General features: G+C 50.4%; 1 non-coding gene across 1 annotated transcript; it reads left to right on the forward strand.

Moving 5' to 3' along the window:
- Window positions 1-1474: 1474 nt before the first annotated feature.
- Window positions 1475-1556, forward strand: TRNAS-UGA (transfer RNA serine (anticodon UGA)). Its single transcript has one exon. It is a non-coding gene; the product is annotated as a tRNA-Ser (tRNA).
- The last annotated feature ends 10671 nt before the right edge of the window (window positions 1557-12227 follow it).

Below are 12227 nucleotides of genomic sequence, written 5' to 3' on the forward strand. Positions count from 1 at the left end.
GAGAATGGGAGCGTGCGGAGCAGAGGCCTGGCCCGAGACCTTTTATAAGGCCTTCCACCGAGTGGCTGACTAGTGGACCCAAGCGATCTAAACAAATCCCGCAACAGTCGTGCATGCAGTACGTGGTGAAAAAGGTGGCGCGGGGATCAAGGAGACTTACCTAATCCGTCCCGATAACCTCGTTTCCTCCCATCTGGCGCGATTCCCAAAATTCGAATCCCGTGAGATCCACGGAGAGCGGAACAACCTGTCAGAATGAAGACAAACACCCTCTACATCATCATTCGGAATTCAACCATGAAGGTTCACTCAACAACAACCAAGAATGGACCAAGGCGATTGAGAAAGGAGTCGACGTCGTCTCCTCAACTCATTGTTTCAAGACAAGGCATATTCATAGCACAAAGAGTGGGTCGGAAGTGTTCTCGACCCCTTCCTCACTCAAATCCTGATCCATTCAGGGGCTAATGATGAAGCTATGTACCTAGGGTAGGGTCATGGACCTGTCCAGCGTACCCTCCCCAAGGACATCTTTACAAAAAATCAGAAGCAGTCGAAGAGAAATCATCATCCACTCGACCGTGGAGATGCGCTCACTCGACCACCTTGAAGACACTCGACCACTAAAAGATGAGGAACCCTCCACTCTGCAACGGTTAAGACTTAAACCATAGCATTATGAGCATTTATGACATTTACAGTAGACGTTACCTGTAACGCCTTTCCTTTATGAGCATTGAACTCTGTGTAACGAAGGGGAGCTGGGGTCCTGGCACACTCTATATAAGCCACCTCCCTCCTCTGGGACAAGGGTTCGCACTTTTGTAAACACACACACACGTATAATCCAGTCGACCGCCTCAGGGCACCGAGACGTAGGGCTGTTACTTCCTCCGAGAAGGGCCTGAACTCGTAAAACTCGTGCGTACAACTACTCCATAGCTAGGATCTTGCCTCCTCGTACCTACCTCCCATTCTACTGTCAGTCTTAGATCCACGACAGGCGACGCGAGAGGAGAGGGGAAAGTTCCCTGTCTGGTAGCAGAAATCTAGCACCGTCATTTATGTCTCCGACGATGAGAACTTCAAAACATGTTTCAAGGTGTATCGACACACACGACTATCTTCTCCACATGAAGACCAAGATTTACAAGAATTATTGAAACAAGGTCGTGAGTATACGGGTTTTGCGACTCTTGTTGGATGGTAAAATGGATCCAGACTGCTTGGTCCGGACGGATGCGGGCTTGAGGGTGAGATGCCCAATACAAACATATCTCCATGGTGAACCGATGCACGTGTTATGTTATTCTAAATCAATCTCGCGCCAGATAAATAAAACTGATGATTAGAGGTGAACGAGACGTACTCCTTCCCTGATGAGTTCAAAATGAACTGTACGGTCTGTTTGCTGATCAGTACCATCCACTCTCCTGCTTTTATATACGAAAGGAGTGAAATCAGCATATGCATGGTCGATATGTCCGAGTGGTTAAGGAGACAGACTTGAAATCTGTTGGGCTTCGCCCGCGCAGGTTCGATCCCTGCTGTCGACGTATCATATCTAGTTTTTCTTTTTCCTTTTTTTCCTTTTTTTTCCTATTCCTTTCCCTTTCCCCCTTTTGTTGTCAGACCCAATAATAACTGCATAGGAGAGACAGATATGAGAGTGCAGGCACGGCAACGGTACGCACGCTCACTAATGCACAGTGATATACATCATTCTAAAACAAAATCCCAGCACCTGATAAAACCAATCATGGATGGAGCAAACAAATTTCCTTTTGTTACAAGTCAAAACTGATTCGTAGTACAAATCTTGTCACTCACCAAGTCGCTACTCACTAGCGCTATTCTTTTGTTGGTGGAAATGAAGATCGAAGCCCTGCCAATGGCGAGCAAGTCGGTGTTCATCTCACGATCAATGTCAACACAGGTGACAGGTGAACCATACTATATAACTGTGGCTTTCGGGCCCTGAGTAAGTAACACTAGAATTCCCAACCAACATCACCCTCCTTACTGACGACTTCTAGTAGTCTAGCACACGGCGAAAAAGGTTGATACGTAGGCTGAAACAATAGTACAGTGTATTATTTTCCAGTCCTGCTGAATTTCAGCACGGAATATTTGTAAATTCCAATCACCTAAAATCGCACATCATATGTGGAAAAACTCAAACATCCTTGTGATATGAATGCCCACAATCTTCGTACTTTGCTAATTGGGCATCGGGTTGTTGAGTGTCTCAACTGGCGCTTGGCCTCCATGGGTGTGTACTTCAGCTCAGCGGGAGACCTATTTCGAGATCGGACATGTCATGCTATACAGAACGGGCACACATTTCAAACAAGCACAATTTTGACATGTCCAATCCATTATTGCATAAATCCAAGAGCTATCGGAGCCATGTAATAAGTAGAAAAAATAACTATTTGAGCGGCAGACTGCTTCCCGGCGACATGCTCTGTTTTCAGAAAAATGTTCAGGCGACAACCTTCAATTTCAGAGAGCAACCATAAAAATACTTCTCTCAGACATCAGTACATCACAATCACAGAACATGACAATTGCTGGGTGTCTAGGTGATTTTCATCAAATCAAATAGGCAATTGCAATTCGCATCGATGATGAGAAACAGAGAGATCCAGCCAAAAAAAAAATGAGAAGCAATAACTGAGAACAATCTCGCATGATCAACAAAAGCTCAGTTCAGATAATATTCATCGATTCGTGAGTAATACTACAAGATTTGCCTAAGGAACAAACAAATGCATAGCAATTCGAGATTTACACAGAGAGAATCCAATCTGTTTTGCTCCTATTACAATTTACGAGATATCAATATCCCCAGGCTCGCTGACGTCCGCCGCGCCTGATCCGGCCGGCGCCGCTCCTCTGGTACGGATGGTGGCGGCAGCGTGCTGTAGACGTGGTCGAGTCTGCTTCTGACGCCAGGGGCGATGGAGGCGGCGTACTGGGCGTGTAGTCCGGCGACTCGGCGCGCCTGGAAGGAGTTGACGGTGTGTAATACGCCGATGCGCACGACTCGGCGTCAGACACCACCAGAGGCGACGGAGGCGGCGTGCTGGGCGTGTAATCCGGCGAGGAAGCGCGCCCGGGACCGGAAGGACTCAACGGAGTATAGTAAGGTGATGAAGCAGCGTGCTCTGACGGCGTCAGGGGCGTGTAGTCTGGGGACGCGCCGCGCGGAGGAGACGGCATCATGAAAGCGAGCCGAACAGGGCTCGACGAAGTGTACTCCAGCGACCACGAAGGGCTCGCCGGAGTGTAGTCCGGACTCGCCGGAGTGTAGTCGGGGCTCGCCAGAGTATAGTCTGGGCTTGATGGAGTGTAGTCGGGGCTCGCGGGAGTGTAGTCCGGGCTCCCCGGAGTGTAGTCCTTGTAGATCGTGAGCGGCGAAGGGCCCGACGGGGCGTACTCCTCGTGGTCGTAGTAGCCGGCAAACGACGGGTTGCAGCACTCGCCGCCGAAGCCGAAGCCCAGGAAGAAGGGGCCGCGCTGGGACGCACCCGGGGTGTAGGACGGCGGCGGGGAGAACCCGGATGCGAGCGCCATGGTCACCGTCTGGAGTTGGCCGGCGGGATCTACAACTAGAGCGCGTCCGCGTGCGTACGATGTGGAGGGAGGAGGAGGTGGAGGAAGACTGCGATCGAATCAGCCGGGGCGGGGGGCATAATATCGCCGCGTGACTGCGTGGCGGCCACGCACGCCTGCGAGTTCGTCCCGAGTCGGATTCGAAATGCGGAGCTCTATCATGGCGTCGACGCAACGCGGCGGTGACGCACGCCTCCGAGTTCACCCTGGAGCCCATGACACAACGCAACGCGGCGGGAACGAGCAATCCGGCTTAGTCTGTCACGCATTCAGTTCAAGAGCAGTTCAAACTTCTGAGATCAATTTAGATGTTGTTACTCCCGGTGACTTGTGTCTCGGCACTTTAGGTTAATTGCTTTGCTATGACTTAATTGTGATCTCACCACTTTAGGTTAATTGCTTTGCTATGTGCCAGATAGCTCATGTGTTGCATTTGCCATGGCTATTATAGACGGACAGTAATGACTGTGTTCCTAGGTTTAGACAGACAATGTCTTTCATGCCATTTGTTCAACATCAGACATCATTTGCCATTTGCCATTTGCCACATGTTCAGTTCAGTAGAGATGTCATGCTAGTAATTCCTTTCTTTTCTTCTAAAATTCACAAATTATCAGTCTCTGTTCCCTGGGTAATGATGAATGGATTCGTGATGGCCGCAGATAAACACCTGCGACGGCTTCTACTGTGACTACTTCACCCCAACGCCACCTGTAATGTCTGAGTTTTGTTACTGATGATGATAACAGTGAAGTCTGTGCACCGTACATTGACATATTGAAGTAATCTGTTAATCTGAATTTTGTTACTGATGATGACAGTAAATTTGTGCACTGTAGTTTGTTAATCTGGACAGCTCAGTAGCTAATACATTCAGTTTTTTTCGATAAAGGGTGGACTTTATTGACTCAAAATGAAGCATCAAAAGGATACAAACACAATGAGAACACACCCGGCCTCTACATAGTTAGGATGCACACAGCCAACACCAACGCACGCACACAAACACGTCTGAAAATAGCAAAGTCATATAAGACCAAAACTATGCGTAGGCGAGGAAAAAGAAAAAAAATGCCTCAAAGTGATCAGATCCGCGATCGGCAAACTATAACAATGACAATATCTGCACCGACAATCTCATGACACCATGCGGACGATGAGGTTCTTCAACAGCAACGCCTTCAGGAACGGAGCGACACTCAAGTGTCGCCATCACCGGATCCAAGCACCGAAGGCTAGAATCTAGGCTTTCACCCTGAAGAATCAGTCCGAGCATTCCGAACAATGCCTTCGACACGGTAATGATGTAAACCAAAGTTTAGTTCTTTTGACTGTAATTTGTTAATCTGTTACTCCATTTGTTACTGAATTTTGCTCTTGGGGTTTAGTAGTGAGACAGAACATGCATGGTCCAGCCTTCAGTTGGAGTATTGCCTAAGTTCAGTTAGGTTCAGTAGTGCTCCTAGGTTTAGTAGTGTTGCTCATGTGCTATACTTTGACAGCCTGGAGTATCAATGTTTTCCTATTACAGCGTAATCAAGTGACGGGCAAATTTCTCTCAAACAAACACCTCCGTAGTGGAGTGATCAGTAGTGTAGTGCAGTGTACTGTAGTTCCCGCTCTTCTCAAATTGGGGCATATAGTGTAGTGTAGTTCCCTCCTCAAATTAATCCAAATAGTCCAAATAGTTCAAATTAATTCAATTATTCCAAAGTATTCAAAATAATTCAAATTAAACCAAACATTCCAAATTAAACCAACTAACCCAAATTATCCAAAATAGTCCAGATTATTCAAATTAATTCAATTATTCCAAATTATTCGAAGTAATCCAAATAATTCAAATTAAACCAATTAACCCATTAGTCCAAATAATCCAAATAGTTCAAACTAGTATAGTACGGTCTAATAATATAAAAAGGGGTTTTTATTTCTGTGCCTCTCCTTCCTTACTTGTGCTGAGTTTTGCTCCGCCCATTCAATATTGCTCACTTTTCCCCGGCCTCTACTCACCTCTGCCTCACAAAAGGCCAAATGGTGCCTTGTCGTCGGGTCAATGCCATTGAGCGTTACTTCGCCCAGTACTGACGCGTGGGAGAAAGGCTAACGAGTGGGACCGGATAGTAGACGGCTGGGTCATTTGTCTCATAAAAAATAGGGACGGAATCTCTCTCTCTCTCTCTCTCTCTCTCTCTCTCTCTCTCATTTTGCATCCCCCGCAGCCCGAACAGCCCGCTCCCACCTCCCCCCACCCCAAATCCTGCAGCCACCATCGGCGATGATGACATCGTTGGAGATGTTATGCGTTGTTGATGTTGTCTTACTAGAGAAGAACAAGGAGATCTGCTCCTTGTTTCCAAGCACCAAAGCTCTGGCGTAGCATGCCTTGCAATTTTTTATAGATGCGAGGATGGATGAGATATGGCAGATAATTCCAGATCGCATCAAGGGGGTGACTTGTATCATGGTTTTCGTTTGGGCGGTGCGCGAGGCAGTGGAGCCCCTGGATCCTCGGCATCGAGCTCGCTAGTATTCTTACCGGTCTCGACGCGACCTGTCGGATCTAGAGGTCAAACAAGAGCTCCTTGGTATTCCGGGGATGATCAACGTGCAGCCTCCCCTGGTATGTCTCTAGACATAATTATGCCTGGCAATGTGGAGGAGTTTCTGAGGATCGTCGAAAGGCATGCGCCCGATGACGAGCAAATGGTGGAGGAGTATAAGGATGAGGACGAGGATTGGTTGTCAAAGCCTTCTCCGGCCGCCGACTAGCAGATGGTGGAGGTGGACTGTCGGTGTCAAAACCGGCGGATCTCGGGTAGGGGGTCCCGAACTGTGCGTCTAGGCCGGATGGTAACAGGAGGCAAGGAGCACGATGTTTTACCCAGGTTCGGGCCCTCTTGATGGAGGTAAAACCCTACGTCCTGCTTGATTAATATTGATGATATGGGTAGTACAAGAGTAGATCTACCACGAGATCAAGGAGGCTAAACCCTAAAAGCTAGCCTATGGTATGATTGTTGTATGATGAAGTTGTCCTGCGGACTAAAACCCTCCGGTTTATATAGACACCGGAGAGGGTTAGGGTTACACAAAGTCGGTTACAATGGTAGGAGATCTTGAATATCCACATCGCCAAGCTTGCCTTCCACGCCAAGGAAAGTCCCATCCGGACACGGGACGAAGTCTTCAATCTTGTATCTTCATAGTCCTGGAGTCCGGCCGAAGGTATAGTCCGGCTACCCGAACACCCCCTAATCCAGGACTCCCTCAGTAGCCCCTGAACTAGGCTTTAATGACGACGAGTCCGGGGCGTAGATTGTCTTCGGCATTGCAAGGCGGGTTCCTCCTCCAAATTCTTCATAAAAGTTTGTAAACACCAAGAGTAGTGTCCGGCTCTACAAAATAAGTTTCCACGTATTGCCACAGAGAGAATAATATTAACACAAATCTAATCTGCTGACGTATTCCGCAGCGTGACATCACACTACGGCCAAGCCCTTATTCGAATCGTGTTCACTTTTCCACCTCAGCATGTTTTGCGAGGCGGTTTCCTTGGCACGTCTTGTCAAAGCAGAGATCGTGTCCCCCATTTACGGAATTCTCATCAATACGGACGTGGGTAACCCAACCGCGCCATTTATCATGGCGCTTGGGAGGCAAGCGAGTTTTACTAGGCTGGTGGGGACGCATAGTCGCATCCGCTCATATAAGGGGATAAGGATCCACCTTTTTACCTATGCCTTCTTCCTCCTTTGCCTATCCATCTTCTGCGCACCCGAGCTCCAGCGCCCAAGCCCGCACTTCCTACCTCAACCTTCTCCAACAATGTCCGGAGCGGGAGGCAAGTGGATGGTCTCCTCCGTCACGGAGGGCCATGTCAAAAGGCTAAGGAAGGCCGGATACCTGTCCAAAGACATCACGCACCGGCTTCCTGAGGAGGGGCAGCTTCTCCCCACCCCAAGGCCCCATGAGAGGGTAGTATTTCTTCCCCACTTCCTCCACGGACTGGGTTTTCCTCTCCACCCATTTGTCCGCGGGCTCATGTTCTACTATGGCCTAGATTTCCACGATCTGGCCCCGAACTTCATCCTCAATATCTCTGCGTTTATCGTTGTGTGCGAGGCTTTCCTCTGCATCCACCCCCATTTTGGCCTCTGGCTCAAGACCTTCAACGTCAAGCCAAAGGTGGTGCGCGGCAACCAAGCGGAGTGCGGAGGTGCCATGGCGGGCAAAATAGCCAGCGTCCTATGGCTCGAGGGCTCCTTTGTGGAGACCTTGAAGGGGTGGCAGTCAGGGTGGTTTTACATCACCGAGCCATGCGATCCGAAGTGGATCGAAGCCCCTGAATTCCGATCCGGACCCCCTACGCGGCTCACGTCCTGGAAGGAGACGGGCTTGTCGTGGGGCGACGAAGAAGAGGTGACCGGACTGCAAAAATGCATCCAGTCCCTGGTGAACAAGCAGCTCAAGCTTGTCAACGTAGTCCAGGTCATGCTCGTCCGCCGGATCCTTCCGTGTCAAGAACGGGACTTCAATTTGTGGGAGTTCAACCCGGCGCAACACCGAACTCTGAGCAGGCTCTTCGACACGACGTACAAAGATGTCTGGAAGGGGCTAACCAAAGGCGCCGAGGCTCCCACATCCGCCTCCGAAGACCGCGGATTCAGCTTGCAGCGTCCTGCTGGCGAGGTAAAATATTTTCATCTTTTACAGGATGTTAAGTTTTCTTCATAGTTTGACTCTATGCGGGATCTAAACTCCCTCACCTTTGACAGGATTGGCAGGCAAAGTCCGGACTGATTAACTGTCCGGCTCCCTTGCCCGAAGACCCAACCCCTGCTCTCCTAGTGAAGCTGCTGGTTCTGACACCTTATGTGGTGCCGGAGAAGAAGGTCAAGAAGAAGAAGGCCACGGGGACTCGAAAGAGTTCCCTGCATATGGTGGTGTCGGACTCGTCGTCCGATGAGTCCGAGACGCGCTCCTCCCGTGAAGACGAGGAGGAGGAAGAAGAGACCTCTCCCCCTCCAGCGGGGGGAGGAAAGAAGAGGAAGGCCGCCCTAGTACGGGAGGCCGGAGGGTCCAAGAAGAGGAAAACCCCTCCGCCGGACTACGCCCCCGACGCCGACGAGGACGAAGAGGAGTGGTCGGACAGGGCCAAGCGTCCGGCGAAATCGTAAGTGTTCGGATACCAGAGTAACTCATGATATTCCTTTTGTTGCGCAGCTTTCCCTAATGTCGAATATAATCATGCAGCCCGCCCAGGGACGGGCTCGACGAGTCGTCGAGCAGCTCCCTGGATTCATCGGACGTGAATTCAGTTCTGCCAGCTGCTTCCCCCTGTGCTGCGCATGACGCCGAAGTGGCGTCGCGACAAGCTCCGGGGCAAGAGGAGGTGGTCTAGGAGGAGCCGCGTGGCGACCTCCCGGACTCCAGGAGTGAAGGGGACAAGACCCCCCAGGGCTCCAAGTCCGGCTTTAAGCCGGACACCGCGCCAGAATCGTCAACGGTTCCGGACCGCGGCAGGCGAACTCCTGCCAAGGGGAGCAAGCCTATTGAGCCGGCGTCCTCTGTCCAACCGGAGGCGCCGGACAATCTGCTGGAGGTGCTTAAGGGCGCCTCCATCGACGAGGAGCACCGTACCATCATGAGTACAGTGGTCCAGAAGGTTCGGTCCGCCAAAAGCGGACTTACTGAAGCTTGTGCTAGCCTTCTAACAGGCTTCGAGGTAAGTAGAAATATGTAAAAAATATTACCGCATAGACAGTAGCCCTTGATGCTCTGTTTGGCGTTCGGAAAGAAAAGCCGAATAGAGGATCTATTAAATATCGTAGGAGTCTAACTAAAAAGAAGTCAATATGTGTATGCAGGCTTCACTGCTGGCCACCGCCGCACTGACTGCGGAGGTGGGTGCCCTGAAGTAGGGCCTCGAGTGGACCGAGCAAGAGCTCGGCCTTGCCAAACGGCAGCTCGAGGAGAAAGAAGGTAAGAGATACCTTATAGAAAAAATGCCTATAAGAAGACGCAATTGCAAAAGATGACAGGAGTATACTGCTTATTGTAGGGGCCACAACTGAGGTAGCGACCCTCAAGCAGGCGCTGTCCGAGGCCAAGAAGAGAACGGCCACGGAGCGCACCGAGCGGGAGAAATTTGAGGCACAGGTCGGCAAGGTGCAGCAAGAGCTTCAGGCTCTCATGAAAAAACATGAGAGTTTGGAGCTCGAGTCGAAGACGCGAGCGTCCGAGCTTGCTGCGGCCCTTAAAACTGCCAAATATGCCAAGGCCGAAGCCCAGAAGGCCCTCCAGGAATTGGATGCGGTGAAAAAGATAGCGGCGGGTAAGGCATTCTCTATGCAAAGCAGACATATAAAAGTAAACTACTTGTTACTTACCCGAATCCGGAGCTCTCCAGGGGCATTCGCAGATCTTCCCCGCAGCGTATCCGATGCCGCCGCATTCTACCAAGCCGAGGAAGGCAGCTCGACGGAGAAGGTGTTCTGGTCTCAGTACGCTGAGGCCGGACACCCTGTGCCCTTGAGCGACCAGCTGAAGCAGCTGGTCGAGCTCCACAAGGCGGCCGAACAGGCCCTGAAGGGCTTCATATTTCGGCTGTGGCTTGGAGAGGCCCTGCCTGGGAGCTACTTCGGACTGGTGCAGCGGCTGGTGGAGGCTTGTCCAAGGCTCGAGGTCATCAAGCGCTCCGTCTGCATCGAAGGTGCCCGTAGGGCCCTTGCCCGTGCAAAGGTGCACTGGGGTAAGCTGGACGGTGAGAAGCTTGTGAGGGACGGGCTGCCGCCGGGGAAGGAGCATCGCAAGCCCGAGAACTATTACAAGGATGTTCTGGCTGGTGCCCACCTTATGGCGGATGAATGCACCAAGGATGTAATTTTTGAATGAACAAGCTCGTGTTATCCTGTGCGCTGAAAACTTGTTCATATGTGCTAAGCAATGCTTGAATTTAAAATATTACTTTCTATGTGGCCGTTTATCAAAAAATTGAGAGATGGCCAGTCGTCGGCTTCTGCCCCCATGCCACTAGTGCTGGGGTGCTCGGGATAAACCTGAGCGCTCTTTTTCCCATGATTGGGTCCGTCGAGGGAGGCGCTCAGCACAACGAACAAGGCAATCAGACTATAATGCTTGAACATTCTCACTTAGCCATAGAACTCTATAATTTTAAATTTCAGCAAAGCCCCTAGTATTTGGAAGACCGAGTTTGGGGCGCTATCCACGCCTTGGCCGGACAAAGCCGGTTCCTCGCTCGAAGCGGCATAAGTCTTTAAGGACTCGAAAAACCTCTCGAACAGCGACCGGTCTCTCGCCTCATCATGACAGTCAGTTTTAGCTTTCTCTACTGAGGTGCTCAGCCCAGCTCAACTGGGGCACAATCGCAGTAGTTCTCCTAGTGCTACCTTAGCCGATATAGCGGAACGTAAGGTACCAAAACATAGGAGCCGGGCAAACCCAACTATTGACCCAAATCATGATTCGGAGCCGATGCATATAGTGCTATAAGTTCGGGGTGCCGCACTTGTGAAAGTGTATGGACTTCTCACGCCATATTGATGGGTACTGAAGTCCCTGGCGTATTTTTGCCGTACCACACTGTACGGATGCAACATGTTATTGATAAACATATATATGAAAAGAGGATAATGCAAAAAATAGACTAAAAGCTATGCATTGTTTATAGAAAGGCTGCTATGAAAGCGGAACGATACAAATAGTGCGATAAGCAAAAGAAATTGGACTATTTAACATGTCCTGGCCAGGGGCAGGCCGCGGAATTGTATTAAAAAACAGGTATACTGCTCGCAATAGAGACCACCTGGGAGTTCCATAATGCGGCGTGGCTTGTCTGCTTTCCTGGATCTTGCATCATTTGTGCGGCAGTTGAATTGCCGAACGGGTCATCCGATGTATGGAGTCCTGAGAGTAAGAGAAAAAAATAAAAAAAGGAATCTGGCAGCCCCTGGTGCGGTTTAAGCCGTATTTCGGGCGTGCCGTGATAGTGCCCCTTCCCCTGTGCCCATGGTATTTCAAGAGCGTAGTTATGTACACGAAGCACTGGTTTCGCTATATCGCGAGGGCTAGGGTTGGGGCCGCATTGCTACGCTAGCTCAGAACATGCCAGGCGGTCTTATTGTAGGGTACTCCGGGCGCGCTTGATAGTGTCCGGCTTTTTGAAGGCTGAACTGGAGAACTCCCTAGAGAGGCTGCTTTGTACTTCTGCCGCGAGCGCTGCCATGTGCTCCTCCGTTCGGAGGGAGCGTTCGGTGTTCCCATTGACCGTGATTACTCCTCTAGGGCCTGGCATCTTGAGCTTGAGGTATGCATAGTGCGGTACTGCATTGAATTTTGCGAATGTGGTTCGCTCGAGCAGTGCGTGATAGCCACTACGGAACGGGACTATGTCGAAGATTAACTCCTCGCTTCGGAAGTTATCCGGAGATCCGAAGACCACTTCCAGTGTGACTGAGCCTATACAGTTGGCTTCTACACCTGGTATGACGCCTTTAAAGGTCGTTTTGGTGGGCTTGATCCTCGAGGGATCTATGCCCATTTTTCGCATTGTATCCTGGTAAAGCAGGTTCAGGCTACTGCTGCCG

This window comes from Triticum aestivum, chromosome 4A (assembly GCF_018294505.1).
Source record: "Triticum aestivum cultivar Chinese Spring chromosome 4A, IWGSC CS RefSeq v2.1, whole genome shotgun sequence".
Lineage (NCBI taxonomy): Eukaryota > Viridiplantae > Streptophyta > Magnoliopsida > Poales > Poaceae > Triticum > Triticum aestivum.